The following is a 20,853-nucleotide window of genomic DNA, read 5'->3' as shown; positions in this document are numbered from 1 at the left end:
ATGGCTGGTATTGCAAAACTGACAGTGGACAGATCCCATCATTCAGTGTGTTGCATGGAGAAGCGCTCCATTTAAGCTCTCTGGGCCTCAGTTTCCTCACCTTTAAAAGTCAAGGGTTTAGCAAGGTGACCTCTTAGTTCTATTTCAGCTCTACTATGCCACGATTCTATAAACATATACTTCAGAGTTGCAATTTCTATACAAGTTTTCATTTTCTTTTCAATTTATGTCAACAGTTTGCACAGACTTCAGTTATCAAGTATAATAGTTTTAAAAAATGTGCTATCATATGTATTTTTTTTTTTTTGGAGAAAAGAAGATTAAGTAAGTACAGAAAATTGAGTATTAAATTTAAATATTCAAATGGGAGAATGTAGCTACCAGTTTCTCCTAACCAAACAATAATTTATGCGGGTTGCCCTCTGCATCCCAAAGTGCTTAGCTTTAGGATGAATGTTTATCCTTCGGAGAGATGTGCATGGAGTAGTAGAGAGGAAGGGGACGCCACTTAGCTGTCCTCATCAGCTAAATCGACTCCAGCCACCAGGAGGGTAACAGATGTGGAAATAAGATCTTCAACACACTCATGGATTAAATTTTAAAAAGTCAAATGCAAAAGAGCATTAAGTCATGTAGTTAATACTGACGGTCCCTAAGTTACATACAATTCTCTATTAATTATCATAAGCTGTCTGAGAATTATCTGGCCCGATTTTATAGGACAGGCTAAAAGCAAAATTAAAGAAAAAGATGACATGTGGAAGGGCCCCTTCCCTCCCCCATTAACACAACTGGGCTGGCTGAGCTGTGAAACTGTGATGGAAATATTGGAGCTGTTGTGCCTGGAAAAAATGCAGTGATCATTTCATTCTTCCTGTCTTTTAATGCTCCAGGGTTTTGGAGACGAATAGGAGCAATAAGTTCACTTTGCAGAATTAATGCAGTAATTCTTTATCATAAGAGCGGAGCATTACCTCAATCTGATTTTGCTACAAAATGGTTCAAAGTCTATTTTTAATGATGGCCCTAATTTGTTAACACCTTTTAAATTATTAATCCCCTTTATATTCAAGTAGTTATTGCATGTCATAACAATGTATCTATGCAGGGAAATTTAATAGTATTTTCTAGATGTCAAGAAAAGGCTTGTTCTGCAAAATGCTATTAAAACTGATAATGAGCTAAATATTTGCCATAGCAAACACTGAAATTACTATATCAATCAGCATTGGGCTCTCTTATTCAATAAACAGAAATTAACCTATTAACTATGCCTAACTTTCAGCAACAAAACGGTTGCTCTCAAGCATTTCCCTCTTCTTCAAATCTTTCTTTTCTTAAAACTACCTATTTACCTTATAATATCAAAGTTTTGAATCAAATCCTTAATATCAGCATTTATGGTTGAAATTCTAACATAACAAGACATAATGTTGCGAATGATTTGTTCTAGTGATTGCAAATATTTTTGTCTTTCCTTTTAAATACACATTGACTTACATACAATAAAAAGTACTGTATCTGATAAAGTCAAATACTCAAGTTTTTTAATCACATTTTAGAATATTCTCCTGACTTTCAGGATTTAAAAAAAGATTTCTCTCTTTATGAATTATGGAGTTTTACTAAGATATACCTAAGAAAAATAAAGTAGCAAAAAATAGTATAAGGGTCTACCACTGGTTATTTATAGCTTTTAGAAACGAAAATAAAGATAAAGGATATACTTTCATGCATGCCCCAAATAAAGAGATAGCACATGACATATCATTAAAAGAAAAAGAAAGGCCCAATTTCTGATGTGATTTATGCAGGACAGAAAAATGTATCTTCTCATAGTGGGTATGCCCTACTTCCAATTACCATCTTAGTTACACTTTGGGCTGATAATCAGTGTCGCACAAAAATGACCCAGAACTGGCTTTCATGCAGACACTTTTCGGTTATTCCTCATATGTTTTAGGAGCATGTAAATCTTCAGTTGCTTTCACAATTTCAAAATTTCTATAGAATTGCCCTGCACGCATACTCCCAGTCATTTAAAATAAGACTTTAACATTGAAATGGTGAACATAAAAATAATTAAAAAATAAAAGTAGCATGCACATTATGCTTTAAACTTTCTCAGAGTTTATTGTGTCGATTTGCTTCAACTCCCCTGAAGTAGGGGGATATATAGCATCTTCACCGAGTAGACTAAAAGGCAGACCTAGAGAAGTTAGATGATTGGTTCAGCTGGTGCAGGCACTGGGAAAAGAACTTAGACTTGATCACTTTCAGGCTTATAATTCTAGTGGTTCTGAACTCTAGGCTGTTCTTAGAACAGTGATGGCGAACCTATGACATGCGTGTCAGAGGTGACACACGAACTCATTTTTTTGGTTGATTTTTCTTTGTTAAATGGCATTTAAATATATAAAAGAAATATCAAAAATATAAGTCTTTGTTTTACTATGGCTGCAAATATAAAAAAATTTCTATATGTGCCACGGCACCAGAGTTAAGTTAGGGTTTTTCAAAATGCTGACACGCCGAGCTCCAAAAGCTTTAAATTTTATTTTAAAAAATTGTCTGGGTACCATTAAAATCCAGATCTTTGGGTGTGGGGTGTGAGGTCTCTGCATCAAGTTTTAAAAAGCTGATAGAGGATTCTAAAGTGCAGCCAGGGTTGGGAACTCTTGGAATCCTGTTAAAATGCTGATCTTATCAGGAGAGCTGGGTAGGAACAAGCTTCTGCATTTCTCATTTCTAAGAGACTCCACGTGGTGTCTGTACTGCTAAGTGATGTCTTGCTACCACATTTTGAGTATCAAGACCATGCTTCCTCCTTCACATCAGTTTTCTGTTACCACTTTGATGGGAACACTTAAAACGTCTTCACTTTTTAAAAAAGAAGACCTTTTATATTTAAGGAGTTGGAGGCAAATATTTCCTTGAGTAGGTCTGCAATTTCTTTGACTGGAACGAATAACAATTTGCTTGTCAGAAATGCACCCAACTGAATTCTGGTCTTCAAGGAGTTCAAAATTAAGCATCATCTAATAGGGGATAACATCTTTTAAAATCAGCCAGGGGTCAATGACTAAATAGGGCAAAGACAGTGGTTAAAACATGGATTCTGAAGTCAAAGGAACCTGGGTTCAGATTCCAGCTCTGTCACTCACTCTTAATCTCTTCCTAAGCCTCAGTTTTCTAAAGTGTAAAATGGCAGCAATAAGAATATTTGTTCATTTATTGAAAAATGTACATTCGAAGGCCATGTGATGCCGGGCACTGACATTCAATGAACAGGATGGCCAAGGTTCCTTCTGCCAAGAAGCTTTCCTGTGCCTGCCTTACCACATCTTTGCAGGAATAAAAGAGATACAGCATAGAAACTGCTTAGCATAGGGTCTAACGTGTGAGGGCTCAGTAAATGTTAGTCATTATTTTATATTACTTCTGAAATCTTCGCTGTTCTAATGTGCAATTAGCACATACTGTTTTGATATGTTGATAGCCCCAATAAGGACAGGAACCATTGATTAAATATACTAATCATAGTTTTGGATCCAGAATAGAGTTTACAGGCACATTATGTGAAATGCCCGGGAGCAGAGCACTAAGCCATCATTACTGAGAAATGAGTGGACTTTAGTTTTTAGTTTTATGGTCAATTTTTGGTCAAAGGCTGTATGTTGCTCAAATGTTTCTTCTAATAGCACTGATGAGTATGTCTGTAAACGTGATCAGTAAATTCCAGTGACAGCAATAGTGCAAAAATGTTTAACATTTCCTTAAATACAAATTTGATAAAAAGCTTTGCATATCAATTAGCTTAATAGTTTCAGAAATGGCTCATTTAATTAGGAAATAGTTTCCATTTTAAGCAGAGTTTCCTTTTTTACATTTTTACAATTTTTGTTTAATTTTTATCCTCATCCAAGGACATGTTTATTTTTATATATTTATTTTTGTTGATTGTAGAGAGAGGAAGGGAGATGGAGAGAGAGATAGAAACATCAATGATGAGAGAGAATCATCAATTGGCACACCCCCCTGAAGGGACCAAACCCCACAACCTGGGCAGTGCCTTGACTGGAATTGAACCATGACCTCCTGGTTCATGTGTCAACCTCAAACACTGAGCCACCATGGCTGAGCACCCAATGACATATTTAGAAAGAGGAAGGGAGAGAGAGAAACATTGATGTGAAAGAGAAACATCGATTGGTTGCCATCCATACACTCCCTGACTGGGGATCAAACCCACAACCTAGGTATATGCCCTGACTGGGAATCAAACATGCAACCTTTCAGTGCATGGCACGATGCTCAATCAACTGAGCACTCCGGCTGGGCCTCTTTTTACATTTTTTAAGAGATATAGTTTTCAAGAGATACAGTTGGAAATACAAAATTTCTCTCAACTGCAAAACTTTAAATGTAGAGGACATAAAAGGAGATAGCTCTGCTAAAATAACCCCTAAAGATGGTTGAGTATAGGAAGAGCATAGGATTAAAATAAAAATTTCAATATCTTCCTTTTGTATCAGACTTCAAGCAATCTGGATGATTTTCGTAAGCCAGACTTCACATAGGTAGAACATAGAACTACCCGGTTATAACAAATGAAATGAAAAAGTACACTTTAAACCTCAATGACCCATTAGATTTGCCTTGGAATGATCATATATTGACCTAGCCCACCTACTCTCTCATTCTCCTAGATAATGATTATATGCCTTCTCTTTTCTCCATAAGTGTAGCCTCTAGATAATGATGTTTCTTATTTCACTAAGACACCTGGAGCAATTAAAAGATAACTTGGATAAGCTTTCAACATATCTACTCACCTAATTGCCATGTGTATGCACTCCTGTTTCCATGGAGATGTGTTCAAGATGCCATCAAAGGCTCACCCTGCCTTTTGTGTAGTAGATCCCACTCCCTCTTGACCAAATAAGAACACTGCTCCAACAATTGTCCCCTCTCTTTCACCATAATTTCTTCCCTGTCTATTGGATCATTCCTACCTTACCCCCGCCATTAACTTTGGGAACTCATGTCCTATCACTTGTCTTCTTGCTCCTTCCTCTTAAGCCACAATGCCTTTTAAAGTCTAAAAATATATCTTCCACCTTTAAATGGAAATAAAGTGTTTCATGGATATGTAGTCATCTGTGCTCTTTCCTGTCCTCTAGCTCCGCCCTTAGACCTCAATTTTAACTTGTAGAGTAACCTCCTCATTCTCAGGCCTTGGCCATTTTTCACTTTTTATGCTCTTTCAAAGTTATTTCACAAAGCATCACTGCTGTAAATATGATTCATGAGCTATGATTCTGACATTCATATCTGCAGCCCAGTCCTCCCATCTGAGCTCCAGACATACACATACAAGTCCTGCTTGACATTAGTAGTTGAGGATCTAATAAACACCTTCAACATTTAAAACAAAACATCTAAGTTAGAATCCTTGATTTTTCCCAGTCATCTCTACACAGTTACTCAAGCCAAAAATTAAGGAATCATCCTTTATTTCTTTTTGTTATTTACCCTGAAATGTATCCATCAACAAGTCTTGATCCTGCACAAAAATATATCTCAAGTCTGTCTGCCTCTCTTATTGCCATATCTGTGCCAATACCTTGAGGGCAACCACTTTTCAGAGAGGGGCAGAATGTATCAGTATGTCATTTACCCTTTCTTTATTTTCATTTAATTTTCTTTTGGTAGGAATTATGTTGGAAAATCTCTTCCAGTTTTCATTCTGATTTCTGCATACTTAGGTTCTTATGGACAGAATCAGCTGTACATGTACACACATCAAACAGCAATTTCAGTGTCTACAATCACATCTCATGTTTGCAACTGTACTTATGTGAGTACACATTTCTCTATTAGGAAAGAAATGGACCACATATTGAGTTAGTTTCTAGAAATGATGAGCAACAAAGAGCAACCTTGCAGAAAGAAGTTTTGAAATGCTGTTCTAAGATTTATAAGTTGGGCAGCAACGACTTTGGGAAAAATAAGAGGAAGTATATTTAAAATGATCTTAGAATCCCTGTAAAGTTAATGTATAGATAGGCATGGCTTCGCCCTATGAACCAGGAGGTCACAGCTTATGCCCAGGTGGTGGGCTCAATCCCCAGTGTGGGGCATACAGAAGGCAGCCAATTAATGATTCTTTCTCATCATTGATGTTTCTATCTATCATTCCCCCTTCCTTACTCTCTGAAATCAATAAAAATATATTTGAACAAAAAAGGAACAAAATAAATGTCTAGTTCCAGAATTATTGTGTGAGGACTTTTGAAAAAAAATTCATTATAGTCATTTATTGCTAACCTCAATGGAATATTTCCCAATTATATAGTTTTAAAAAATAATTTTATTACTTCCAATTAATGTCTTAAATTTCCCAAGTAATTTCTAACTATCTCAGTGTTTTGTATAGCTTTATAACATAAACAAATAGGAGCAATAGATTTTTAAAGGAATTCACTGTGGCTTAGAAAAAGCTTTGAAATAATATTGTAAATTGAGTTTGTGGAAAATATGTGACACATTCTTAGATCCATTGGTTAACATTGTTAATATGTGAGTTTTATCAGTAATTAAAATATTGACTTAAATATTTTAAAGAAAAGAACTAGATGACATGATTCTCTTTTTTAATTTTTACCATGTGAGCCATTATAGCCTGGGATTTTTAAACAGGTTAGAGTTAGATCACATTTGCCTCTATCTGGATGAGTCTGGGCATCACTACAATTACTCACATTCATTGGCTCCCACCTATTGGTGAAACTGCCAAGGGCTCATTTTACTTCCTTTACATTGGTTCTGAATCTCCTCTGGCTGGAAGACTACCCTGGAAGCCAGTCAAAATAAGATTGAATTTATAGGTTTCCATGTAGAATAGAACCACCTGCTATTTCCACTGCTTTTAGAGCCTCTTTTTTATTATTTAATAATTCTATTAAAATTATGTACAAACATAATGCAAGATAATTTTATGTATACCTATCATTACTTCTCATATGTCATCTTATAAAGTGTATGTATGTGTGTGTAGGTGTAGAGGGTCAAATGGTGCTTGTGAGTGAGTTTAGTAAGCCAAATATTTGAAAGCTCAAACAAGTCTATCATGTCTAGGTTTCCCTTATGTTTTTCAGCTCCGGCAGCTGTCAGTTTACAGATATGATTGCTTTATCTAAGCATCACAAACACTGCATTAGTATCTTCAGAAGATACACTGGGAAAGCTGCAGTTTCACTGCCCCAAATCAATTACTGCATTCTTAAACTTGAAGTGTATTTATTTGTGGGCACTGAGGCAGCCAGTGGGAGGGTATTGATTGGAGTACAATGCCATGTGTAGCAGGGGAGAAGGATGAAAAGTGTTTTCTGCTTAATGGGTTGGTATTAAGTAGGTGGGGATGGCTTCTAATTAGCCAACGATTGCTGTGTTTCCCAGTTTCCCTCCTTTCCCTCCTCCAGTCGGTCACCAGCTGCCAACCTGCTCCCATTTTTTTTTTTTTTAATGTGGAGTTCATTGCTCACTGCAGTGAAAGCCTTTGTTTCGAAAGAGGGCTCCCGGGGTCTCAGCTGCCTGGGTACAGCTTGCTGCCTGTGATGAGTAGCAACTGTCAGTTTATTTTATCTCAACCTTTTCATCATTCTGCTGAAACTGGTCGACTGAAACCACCTGAGAGACCTGAGGATTCCTACCTACAAGTCATTAGCTAGGACCGCAGTCTCCCACCACAGAGCAGGCCAACTGAGCACTTCCTGCTGTACTGTCCACTTTAACCCATGTTTCGCCAGGAACACCTAAGAATTCTGTCCCTTTTTTTGTTTTCGAAGCTGAGTGGATGGGAGATGATTCCTTTGACGTGCAGACCATTGATGTGGGGGACATTGTTCCACCCACAACAAAAGTGAATGCGAAATTGGAAAACATTTTACAAAGTGACTTTAGGACATCAGATCTTAATCCCAATTCTTCACACACATCAAATGCATCAGATCGAAGCGGATTTTGCAGGCATGTGATCAATAATATAGCTGCTTCCTGTTTCCTTTTAGAACTAAGACAATTTTCCCCACTCTCTAATGATACCTTGAAAACCTATTTTAGATAAACCATCTAATCTGTTGTATTCAGAATGTATCAAAAACAGAATGACATGGTGAGAAAATTCTGAGGAAAATGTTTAGTAAAAGTCAATGCCATGCAAATCTACTGAAAAATGAGGCTGTCATGTAACACCTAGAATCGTGGAGTTGTGACTATGTGACTTTTAACTGTGCTTCAACTTGGGTATTTGAATTCTTGGGGAAGTGAAATTTTGGAAACATTTAGGAGGAGAAAGGAAAGGTAACTGAGCAGAAAAAAAAAGTTACTTCTGATAAATGATGCGAAGTAACAAATAAGAATCAGGATTAGGAAGGAAGAGTTCAAGGACTTTCACTTGATTTAAAAATAGATATTTAAAAGGAATGAAAGGAATCAATGTACTGATTTAGAGTGCTTTCCATATTTCATGTGAATTTATAATATTAAGAAATGTTATCCAAACATCCACTAAATGGCTGTACACATATATGCTTATTATATACTGATAAATCTATATACATTATATATAGCAAACATGTATACATTATATATAGCAAAATACATAAATATATATAATATATAAATATATAATATGTAAATGTATAGAATATATGTAATAAAAATCTAACCTTGCATTATTACCTTAAAATATTGAAAAATTTAAGAGTAGTTCTCACACATAAGAATAACCTGGCGAGCTTGTTAAAAACAGATTCTCAAGCCCTAGTCTCAGGAGATTCTGATTCGATGAATCTGTGGTAATGCATCTATAACCACCTCTCTGATCTCCACCAATCGGGCAGTTTTAATGCAGATGGCCCTTTAGTTGCACCCTTGAGAAACTGCCTAAAGTTTATTGTGAAGTTTAGTTTTCCACAGGGTATCTTAAAATACTTGTATCAGGATAGAAAATGAAACGGTATATTCCGAGTCACCAGAGAACAATTCTAATTTCAATTTTTTCCTTATAAGGCCCTTTTATTTATAATTTCTTTAAAATTAAAAAAATGAAATAGATCAGACTACACTAGAAAAACACCAGCCTGCTTCACATATTGTAATTTTTTTTTTTTTTTTTTTTTTTGTCAAACTCTTGATTCAACTATGAATTCTGTCACCAGGTAAAATACTTTTTTTTTTTTTTTTTTTTTTTTTTACTGGAGGTTTTAGTTCAAGTCCACTGCTTTACAACTTGTTGTTCACCCAGCAGCCAAAGTGATCCTTCTAAAAAGTCAGTGTCCTATACTCAGACCTCAAGGACAATTTTCCATCATAATTGGAATATAATCCAAAGTCATCACTATGGCCTGGAGGGCCTAAATGAACTGTCAGCTACTAAAAGTTCAATTTTTCCCTCTCCTCCTCCCTCGATTTACTCCCACCATATTGGTCTTCTCATTGTTATTTGAACAAGCCTAGCTTTACCTGCATATCTTTTCCCCACCCTTGTAGATATTCACACAGCTTGTTTGCTCATTTCAATCAGGTTTCTATGCAAACCATGCCTCTTTTGTGCGGCTTCTCTGAACCTTCTGTTTAAAATAGCCCTCCCCAAAGGCAATCCCTTTCTGTTCTCCACCCCTCTTTTTTTCTTCATAGCACTTGGCACTATTTCTAGTGGTTGCCTGTCAGCATCTAAACCTCCATTTCCATGCTTCAGAAATTATAATTCATGTAAGGCATTGAAAAGCCAGGTACTTTTCCAGCTTCCCTTGCATCTGGGCAGAGTCATGTGAGCCAGGCTCCACCAATCAGCTGCATACATGCCAAAGTTTGCATCCAGAGCTGTGACTTGCTCAGTAGGTCCGTGCAGAATCCAACCTGGTGAGGTATGGCATCAGCAAGGACATTCTAATATTTTTCCTGACAAGAAATTAACTTGCTAATGTGAATGTGCTGTTTAATTTTTTTCTGGACATTTTTTGCTCTTATATGAACATGCCTTTAGTATATTGTCACATATGTTTTTATTCATAGAACAGGGTTGTTAATTCTTTTGTATCCTTGTTAACAGGTTTGTCTAAATACTTACACAAATCTAAAAACAGTTATTGAATTATACTTTGTGAATATAGATTTTTACACTTATAGGTATTTAAAATTGCTTTAATTTTTTGTATATGGATTTATATTTCTCTGTTTTATTTCAAATTGTTATGCTTAAAAGAGTCAAGAAGAGAGTCTGAAGAAAGAGTAATAGAATTTATTGGCCTACTTATCTTTTACAAATTATATTTTCTTTGCAAGTACTGAGAAAGTTACCCAGTAGGAAGCTAATATTCTTTAAAGGAAAATTCCTATGTTAGATATAGGAAGTGGCAGTATTATGCATAATTATCTATGCAATTACACTTGCACATGCTTGAACATTTTTAGCCAGGAATGCTTACTTAATAACATTTGCATGGTTAAATGAGACAGCAGAAACAACTGGAAAGGCCTCGAGGCATGGTCATCTATTTAAGCATCCACTTGGATTTTCAACATAATTAGTCATATAATTGTGTGCCTAAACTTAGTAGATTCATGTAAGTAATTATAAATTATTAAAAAGCTGTGTGTATTTGCTCTCTATTTCCTGCCAAACAAATTACCAAAGAAAATACTATGTTCATATTTCATCATAGAAGTCTTCAGATAAAGTTATAATGTAAAGCCCTGTATGAAGGTGAATGAATAAGTGAATCCATTCAGATGAGAGAGAGTTAATATAGCTACTTGGATATCCATATTTTAGGAAGAATTCCTTTGATCAAATCATAATACCAGTCTGTTAACCTGTCCCCGCTAAGACTTTTATGAAAAATGTTTCACTTGCTTATGTTATAATCAATACAACGAGCTTTTATATTTATTAATTTTGTTTTCAATTTTAATTAATACCTAAAGGTTGGACATACCATCTTCCTTCTGTGTAGTTTATTTCCTTGTTTTCTGCCGGGAGCCGGTCCATCCTTGCTGTTTCAAGGGACCTGGCATATATGGCATACGGTTCTTAATATGTTTGCTCACCTTCTTGGCGCTGTGTTTTAACCAAAGTCACCTCTCCGAGAAAGGTTGAATCCCCAGGTAGGGATTTTCTCCTGAAGTTAGGGAGGGAATAAAACCCCTCAACTAAGTGCCAGGCGGGTAATTAATCCCTTTAACTACGAACAATCATGCTTAAACTACATAATCTTTTCTCCCTGGAATGGAGATAAGAAACGCCCTAACCTTTGTAATAGAGATTGATAGGATTGAATCAACTGGTATAAATACAGTTGTAACAAGACAGAAACACTCAGAACTCAGAACACAGAACTCAGGAGACAGAACCTACGCGGAACCTGGAGATGGAGGAGCTTCGCTGGAGAGAACATGGCAAGGGATCCTGGACTGAACCTGACTGCGGAGATTGGCAGGAGAGCCTGACTAGAACCTGGTGACTGGACCTGCCTGGAGAACCTGGACACAGAACCTGGCTGGAGACCCTGACAAGAGAACCCGGCTATGCTGATCAACTGAACGCTATCTCCGTGTCATTCCTTCTTCGCTGACTCCGTCCATACCTTTGGGGACCCCTGGACCCGCTGGGGCTGGACCCCGGCAGTTTTCATAATCTTATTAGTCGTTGTTGGCAAAAACTTGGACCAAATAGATCTAAACAGCAAAAATATTAACCTCAAAATATTATAATGGTCATTTGGATCCAGATTGTTCTAATGTTTCTCACCAACCTCTTCTTAACTATTGATTTTGCAGCTTCATTTCATATTTCCACTGTTATTTTAATACCTAAGTTAAAAATATGTGGAGACTCAAGAAAAACTATGTATTCCTTCCCAGGAGCTTGTCTAATAAGGAAGACTAGAAGACCTTTGAAAGGATTGAACTAAAATTCTTTTGATAACAATACAACCTACATTTTATTAGTTGTATTCTGCAATACAGCTGTACTACATCAACTAATAAAATGTATAGTCTTAATTCAGAAAAATCAGATACTGTATCTCACCAAAGGCTAAAATTAACCAGTTTTTTTCTTTCTCATTTTGGGTGCCCAATTCCATGTTAGAAGTCAATAAACGCAATCCCTTAGACCAGTGGTTCTCAACCTTCCTAATGCCGCGACCCTTTAATACAGTTCCTCATGTTGTGGTGACCCCCAATTTCATTGTTACAAATTGAACATAATTAAAGCATAGTGATTAATCACAAAAACAATATGTAATTATATATGTGTTTTCTGATGGTCTTAGGCGACCCTTGTGAAAGGGTCGTTCGACCCCCAAAGGGGTCACGACCCACAGGTTGAGAACCGCTGCCTTAGAGGCATAGCACTTAAATGAGCTAACTTTAGTTTTCCCCATTGGTTTGACAAAATCCAACTTTGTTTACCTTAAGGGCATGATAAAAAAAACACATATCTATTTTTGATTGAAGGTTAGAATGCATTAAAAGGTAGAAAAAACAACCTAAGTACATTGTAGTGTTAAAGGATTTGGGGGTGATGAATATTGGTCAGTGTCTTTAATAATTATTTTATTGCAAGATTAGTTCAGAGGATTGAGGAAGTAAATGTGTTCAGGTGCATTAGAAGTGTTTTAAAGATTCACTTAGGAAGGTTAAGACACTGGTCAGGATGGACTGGCATAAAAATTAAGAAATATTCTAGCATTTCTTCTGATCAGATTCTTGCTTAATATTTCCCATACTTTACTTATTGTACCATCCCCGGTGGCAAGAATCATCCATGAGAAGTGAAATATATATCCAGTGACTGCTATCCAAGTCAGTCACATAATAAAGCATTATAAATAATTTCTAAAAGAGTATGCATCATGAAAAGTGTTTATTTTTCTATTAAGTATGCTAAAGAACCTAGACTATAAAAACATTCACTCTTGTCAGGGAGTTAAAGACACAGGGAGGACAGAGTAACAAATATAAAGGAAAGTGAATTCTGGGACCATGGATATAATTTTTGATTGATGTTGTGGTTAAAAAAAATAAAATTCATAATGATGAAAATACCAAGTGAGAGGTAATTAGAAAGAAAAACTCCCACACAATACCCTGGATCAGGGAAACTTTGGGAAGAATTAGAAGCCAAGAAAATGTGTTTCTTTCCTAGGTTCATGTTTTAAATACAGTATTAATGTCACTTTTTTCAGGGGGGAAAATCATATGGATCAAATATCACTACAATTGTCCTAACAGAGCCTTAAGAGCACAGTAACAATAAAACAAGACTAGAAGACCTTTGCCCCCTACCAATTAGGGGGCAAAATGGTAGAAAGTATTTTAGTTAAATTGGCACATTGTTTAGAATCCATGATCATAGGTAAAACGATGTAGCTAGAAGCGAGGCAAGACCCTCACTGGGAATAAAATTAATATAAACAGATGACAACAGGGTTCTGCCAGAACTTCCAACCCTCGCCTTCTACTGGAACAGCGCCAGCTATGCTTGCACCAACCACCAAGCTTTTCATAAGCTTTTCAAATGAGCAATTGCAGAAAGTAAAATTAAACCAGATTAGAGAAACCCAGCTACATTTTTCTTGGTGAGTTCAGTGTACATTGGAAAGTTAAAACTGGTAACACCATCAGCTACCAAGAACTGTGAGCAGAATCTAAAAGAAGTACCGTTTTTGTTTGAGCAATCAAGAATTCTCTTTTATGGAACCACGGCAGCAGATAGAGAAGGAGGCTCTCAGAGAGGGGAAAAAAAGAAAAAGAAAAAAAGATCTTTCAACCCGAGGGATCTAGAGCTACATTATTATTTCCCAATGAAGTGAGCATTAGTTTTCTGAAGAATACTTGATTACTAAGAAAGCCAAACCTGTCGCTTGTGTTGTAGAAAACATACGAAGATGGATGAACTGTATTTGAATAAGGAAATTTGAAATTCAGGCTCAAATTCTGCTGTCCTTTTTATTTAAGAATTTGGCTGCAGTGAGCTATTGATTTGTCTTTTTCAGCATGTTTCAGATTTGGAATTATTTTTTATCATTTGCAGAAGACATCCAATTCCCTAAGCTCTTTCTTGAAATGTATTAGAAGTACACTTTGATAACCTATCAACTTAAATTAGATTAATGGAGAAGATGCATCTCTTTCTTAAGCTGTTTGACAGTAGCAGAGCACATATAAAGAATATATTTTAGCCTGGCCGGCTAAGTGGTTGAGCGTCGACCTATGAAGCAGGAGGTCCCAGTTCAATTCCCAGTCAGGGCGTATGCCCAGAGTGCAGGCTCGATGCCCAGTGTGAGGCGTGTAGCAGGCAGCTGATCAATGATTCTCTCTCATCATTGATGTTTCTCTCTCTCTCTCTCTCTCTCTCTCTCTCTGAACTCAATAAAAAGTATATTTTTAAAAAAGAATATATTTTCATGTTTCATCTTCAACTTGTCTTAGCAAACTTGTTTTTTGTGTGACTGGAAATGGAAGAAAACACAAAGGCTCCCTGCCTCTAAAAAGTCACAGGCAGACTTGTAACACAGAAACACAGTTTCTGACTTGTCATACCGAGAAGCGGCTGTCACAGTTTTCCCACCGGAGCTCCCACGGCTGCTATCCAGGGGGCTGTCATCAAGAAGCCTGAAGCTCGTGGAGTCAGGGCAGCCTAAATTAAGCGGAGAGAAGAAACTACTCCGAAAATCACCGTGGCTCTCCCCAACAGAGGGCTATTCTGTGCCCGCAACAAGGCTGCTGCAGGTATAAGCAGCTTTCTAGAACAGGGGCTCCGCACCTGCACTGTGAGCGATCCCGGCTGCTTCAATCTTGCGGCTCCAGAATTTTTAACGAGGCTTCCTCCCTGCTCACTGCAGCCGGGCAAGAACCAGCGGCAGGATCTCAGGTGGGCTCTCCTCTGCCGGAGCCCAGAAGTGCCTCTGGCGCCTGGGCCAGGACTGGTCCCAGAGCCCTGGCCTGGTTTCCAGGGACTGAGAAGAGCCATCTCCCATGTGCCCAGAAGAGTGAAGAACCAGGTACTGGTAAGCACTTGTGAATTCGACCCCCTCCACGGTGCTTCCTGAGCCCTCTAAATACTACATGCACTAACTGTTTTTCTGATGAGAGGAACCTTAGCTTTCATCACTTTCTTTAATGGGAGCGTGATGTGTCACATAAAAATTCTAATAAGGTTTTGATTTCATTTTTTCAAAAATAGGTATAGATTTATATTGAAAAGGAAAGATTTGGAATGCAGGAATAGCTTAGAGAATTGAATTTTAGGGTAGATTCCCAGACTTTAGAAGATCTTTGTGTTGGCCTCATTATTCCCAATTATTGTGCCCAACAGTGCCTGGATGATTTCAATTACACACTACATTACAACTGTCCTAAGTTTTGGTAATAGGCAATGTTCAAACATTTAAAAAATCACAATTGCTCTGAATAGGTTAAAGACTTTCAGCCATTCACAGTATGGTGTGAATCAGTTCACTCAGTGATTTCTTCCTAACAGTGATCAGAACTTCGAGCCTCTGAAGGGTAAGTGTTCTAATTAGGAAAGAGGTTAAGTTGGGAGGAGGGAAGTAAACTTAGATCATGGGACATCTTTCAAACTCAGAGAGAATGTCAGATTCTGAGATACTGCCTAATGCTTGAAAACGAGATAAAAGGATTATTCAATAAAAAGTCCACAGTTCAGGCATTCCTTGAGCACTGTTATGTGCGAGGTGTTGCGGTACCTGCTAGGGCTACAATATTGACCACAGTGGCTACTCTGTGCTAGATCATGTGTCAGCACTGCTTGGCACTTTATTGTTATTGTGCTCGTAGCTCTTAGAGCTTTAACCTATTGTTTTGTGTTTGTTTTTTTTTAAAGAAACAACAACCAAAAAAACTCCCACCAGCTAAAAGTGACTTGAGAAATAGAAAAATTTATCTCACATTAAAAAAAAGGTGGTTAAATTACAGGACTAGTTAATTTAGCATGGAAGGGGCTCATTAAGGACCTAGACTCCTTCCACGCTTTCTTGCTCCATCATCAGTTTGGTAGCTGGTGGCAAGTTGGCTAAAGCAGCTCTAGGCATCATATATTCGAGTGACATTTAAAGTCAGGAAAAAGGAAATTGCATCATCTTGTGTCCCTTTTTAAAAATGAATAAAACCTTCATCCCTCAGAAGATTTTCTTCTCTTATATCTTTAATTAGAATTGTGTCACATATCCTCCCTACAGCTATCACTTGGCAAGTGTAATGAGGTCTCAGTGACTGGCTTACACTAGTTATGTAATATTCAGCCATTGGGGATGGGAAAAGGCCTGACCTCCCCCTAAGGACATGTCACCTAGAGGAAAGAGAACAATCGGGATTCCTTTAGCAGGAAAGAAGTTGGGCAATGGCCACTGGGTCGGCAACCAAAAGGACCGTCAGGGCAACCTTGTGAGGTAGAAACTGTCATATTCCCCTGGATATGAGGTAAAAAGAGGTAAAGCTACCCAGGTTCGCCATCTATGATGTGATAGAAATGGGATTCAAAGTGATTGTTCACAATATCTGGGAATATGGTCCGAGAAGATGGCCCATCTGAAATATGCCTTTTCCAAACTCACAGCCTTGTCTCTTTTGAAGTTGCCTTAATCCTGTCATTGAGTTTGCCTAAAAAGCCTTAAAGAGGTGTTTTTATAGAGCACAGCTAAGGAACTTGGAAGTAATTCTGTACAAGGTTATATATAATGATTCCTCTCATTAACCTTTATTTTTTTCCTCACTCCCTCACTATAAGTTAATATACTTATAATATTATGGCAAAAACAATGTAAAAGAATTTTTAAATAGGGTTTTCTAGAAATCATGTTTGGGACTTATTTATTTATGTACTAGAGGCCCGGTGCATGAAATTCGTGCGGGGGGCGGGGGGGGGGGCGGGGAGGGTGTCCCTCAGCCCGGCCTGCAACCTCTCCAATCCGGGATCCCTTGGGGAATGTCTGACTGCCAGTTTAGATCCAATTCCACCACTGGCTCCTAACCACTCATCTGCCTGCCTGCCTAATGCCCCCAACTGCCGTCCCTGCCAGCCTGGTCACCCCCAACTGCCCTGCCCTGCCAGTCTGATCTCACCCCGAACTGCTCTCCACTACCAGCCTGATCGCCCCTAACTGCCTCTGCCTTGGCCCCCACCACCATGGCTTTGTCCAGAAGGAAGTCGGACATCCAGAAGATGGCCAGTCAACCCAGTCTAATTAGCATATTACCCTTTTATTAGTATAGATTTATTCATTCATTCATTCATTCATTTTAATCCTCACCCAAGGATATGTTTGAGAGAAAGAGAGGAAGGGAGACAGAGATAGAGGTAGATAGATAGATAGATAGATAGATAGATAGATAGATAATAGATAGCTTTTGCTTCTGTGTCCCTGTCCCACATCTGGGTCTGTGATCTCCACAAGGCAAAATGAATTAGCTTTTCATTACCAAAAATTTCATGATTGTAGAGATAATAATTATAGTAAGGAAAATAAACTATAGTCTAGAGCAGTGATGGAGAACCTATGACACGCGTGTCAGAGGTGACATGAGAACTCAATTTTTGGTTGATTTTTCTTTGTTAAATGGCATTTAAATATATAAAATAAATATCAAAAATATGTCTTTGTTTTACTATGGCTGCAAATATAAAAAAATTTCTATATGTGACATGGCACCAGAGTTAAGTTAGGGTTTTTCAAAATGCTGACACGCCGAGCTCAAAAGGTTCTCCATCACTGGTCTAGAGAAATCAACAGAAATTCACAGGCCCTTAAGCCTCCCAGAGCTAACTAATTTCTATTGGGTCAGACTTCAAATATGTTATTAAACTGCAATAGATTTGAATATCTTTTAAATTCTTAAATTTGGGAGAAGAATCTATTCTTATATAACTATTGGAAAGGGAAGGAGGAATATGAAACCATTCAAACTATACTTGGGAGTATTAGGATGGTATGAAGGTTCCTATATTTGCTGTGCTTCCTCTGAAGGGTACAAAGATAAGAGGATTGCTGATGAATGACTGCTGCATTTCATCCAGAGACCTGAGTGCTCTCACTGCTCTATTCCCTTAGGGGGTCATGTTCCTCTGCTTAAAAGAATATTGCCTGCTCTGTGAGCTAATGATTTGTTTGGAGGATGCGAGTCTCAGAGGTGAAGATAACTGCACAGCTTTTATAATGTATCTTTCAAATCTTTGATCTGCCTTTTTCTGAATACATGGGACCCCTCTGTAGCAAGATTAAAGACGCCTTTTCTGACAAGAAAGGCAACATTTGAAAACCTAAAAGCTGCTCAGACTTCCAAATAATATTTCTGCATTTTGTCAACCTCATACTTGGCGTTGTCCTGCTTTCACGTGATTGCTTGGTAATCAGAATGCGGTGTTGGATCATAGGGTTGTTTTTCTCATATTTTCCAAGGAGGTAGAAACTATGAATCTTGTTTTTAAAAGTGGTTAGTTAGTGCAAACTAGTTTATGGCTAAGACATACATACTCATTGAATTTTCTTTAATTTGACAAATATTTACCTGCTAGCAAGCAGTTGTTAGACATGTACCTTCTTTCGTAGGGAATGCCAAGAATCAGAACCTGTTTCCAAGAGACTCATATTCCCAATGGGAAGATAAGGCAATTAAAGAAATGGCCAGGATAGTATGCAAAATATGACAAAACATGTTTGGGATCAATGAATGAGATTCAATGTGGGAACAGAGAGAAAAGATAACATTCAAGTGGGAGGGGAATCAGGGAAGACTTTAGCATTTGAGAAGGTCCTTGCAAAGTCAGTGAGATGTTTCTGGGGAGTGTTGGGGCTGGAAGTGAGGTACCTGGGAGGAGGTGGGTCGCTGGGGAGAGAGGTGGTCAGAAAAGGTTGGGAAGCTTGTACTTAATTTATAGGCCGTAGGGAGCCAATGAAGGTTTTTAAGCAGAGCGAAGACAGAAGAATAATAGGAGTTGTGGTTAAGGAAATATTTTGGAAACATTGTGAAGTAGACTTGAAAGTGTACTTTGAGCTAAAATATTCTTTGTAAACAAGCAATTGTGTTGATAATGTCATACAGGTTTTATTTCTATACTAGGGGCCCGGTGCACGAAATTCGTGCACTGGGTGTGTGTGTGTGTGGGGGGAGTGTCCCTCAGCCCAGCCTGCCCCCTCTCACATACTGGGAGCCCTCAGGCATTGACCCCCATCACCCTCCAATCGCAGGATTGGTCCCTTGCCCAGGCCTGACGCCTCTGGCCTAGGCGTCCGGCCCGGGCAGCGGGGACCTGCAGTGGCAGCGGGGGGCGCCGCGATCGTGCGGGCTCCGCCCCTGCCCCTGCAGGATGCCTCTGGCCTAGGCATCCGGCCCGGGCAGCAGGGACCCACAGCTGCAGCGGCCCCGCGATCGTGGGCTTCGCTTTAGGCCCAGGCAAGGGGCCCCTAGCTCCCGGGACTGCCAGCTTCGACCGTGCCCAGCTCCCATCACTGGCTCCACCCCTACTTCCTGCTATCACTGGCCAGAGCGGAAAAGGCACCTGATTTTAGCTCCCCCCTGGGTTTCCGATCACTGTCAGTGGCAGGGGGCTTCTTCCTGCTTTCCCTTTTGCCTCCCTGCATTGTGCCTACATATGCAAATTAACCGCCATCTTGTTGGCAGTTAACTGCCAATCTTAGTTGGCAGTTAACTGCCAATCTGAGTTGGCAGTTAACTGCCAATCATAGTTGGCAGTTAATTTGCATATAGCCCTGATTAGCCAATGAAAAGGGTATCGTCGTACGCCAATTACCATTTTTCTCTTTTATTAGTGTTGAGATGGAACAACTGCCCCTAAAAATGTTAAACACCCTAATAGCATGAGAAATAACTTATTTATATTAGAATCTGAATGATGATTATTTCTCACTTTTATAATGATGTCGCTCATCCATGCATAGATTTCTAATCTTGATCAAATGAATCAGTAAGGGGGTGTACTTTCTTAGCATTCTGGTGAATTTAATCATCTCTATCATATGAATAGCTGAGGTTTTACTCTCCGAATAATAGTTTCAAATGCATTTTTGTTCTCTTCCCAAGTCCTTTAGAACACAATGCATTCTTACAAACACTATGGAGATAAAATATTTAAAAATAGAAAAATAGCTTTATAGAGTAAAGAAAAGTAAAATAAGATTTTTTAAAAGTCAAAAGCTGGATTACAGCAATTAGACACATGGCTCTGATCAAAAGCCAGTTTTGAGTATTTTTTTCATGATCATTGTGTGATGGCTAAAGTACATCCAAGGGAAACTTGAAAACATGAGTGACTCAACCTACGCTCTGCCAAACCTTTTATCAAAGCAAGTATTCTACTTGATGGATCGTACTTTCCCTACTTGATCTCCTGGGAAGGAAGAATGAGAAATGAAAGGGGAGATAACTCCAAACTACAGAAGAAACTCCCAAATATACGACAAGACAACATTCAGAAGTAAGCAACATATGATCAAAAGTGGTTATCAATAATTACCAATAGTTAGCCATAAATATTTTGGGGCACTTGAGTGCATTGAAATTCAACAAGCCTTCTGTTTTTAAAGACTCCCTCTTGTTTTTCCTTGCTGTGCATACATTTGGAACGAGACCATTCTTACTTCATAACTAGGGGTCAGAGAGTGGTAATTGGTATTTTGCTAATATAAAGAGTCAATAAAATTTATTTGTGCCCAATTTACTGTTTATTCTATGGAGGAAATAAATATCAAGAGAGATTATTGTTTGATCTAAACAAGAAAAAAAAAGAGTTCAAAGGTGGAGATG

At 38.2% G+C, this 20,853-nt stretch overlaps 1 protein-coding gene across 1 annotated transcript in view; it reads right to left on the bottom strand.

Moving 5' to 3' along the window:
* The window catches only part of TTC29 (tetratricopeptide repeat domain 29), a 155,461-nt gene that overhangs the window by 29,606 nt on the left and 105,002 nt on the right, over window positions 1–20,853 (bottom strand). The gene's annotated exons all lie outside the window — the stretch shown is intronic.

Source organism: Myotis daubentonii, chromosome 5 (assembly GCF_963259705.1).
Source record: "Myotis daubentonii chromosome 5, mMyoDau2.1, whole genome shotgun sequence".
Lineage (NCBI taxonomy): Eukaryota > Metazoa > Chordata > Mammalia > Chiroptera > Vespertilionidae > Myotis > Myotis daubentonii.
This window is presented reverse-complemented; position numbering and strand designations above follow the sequence as displayed.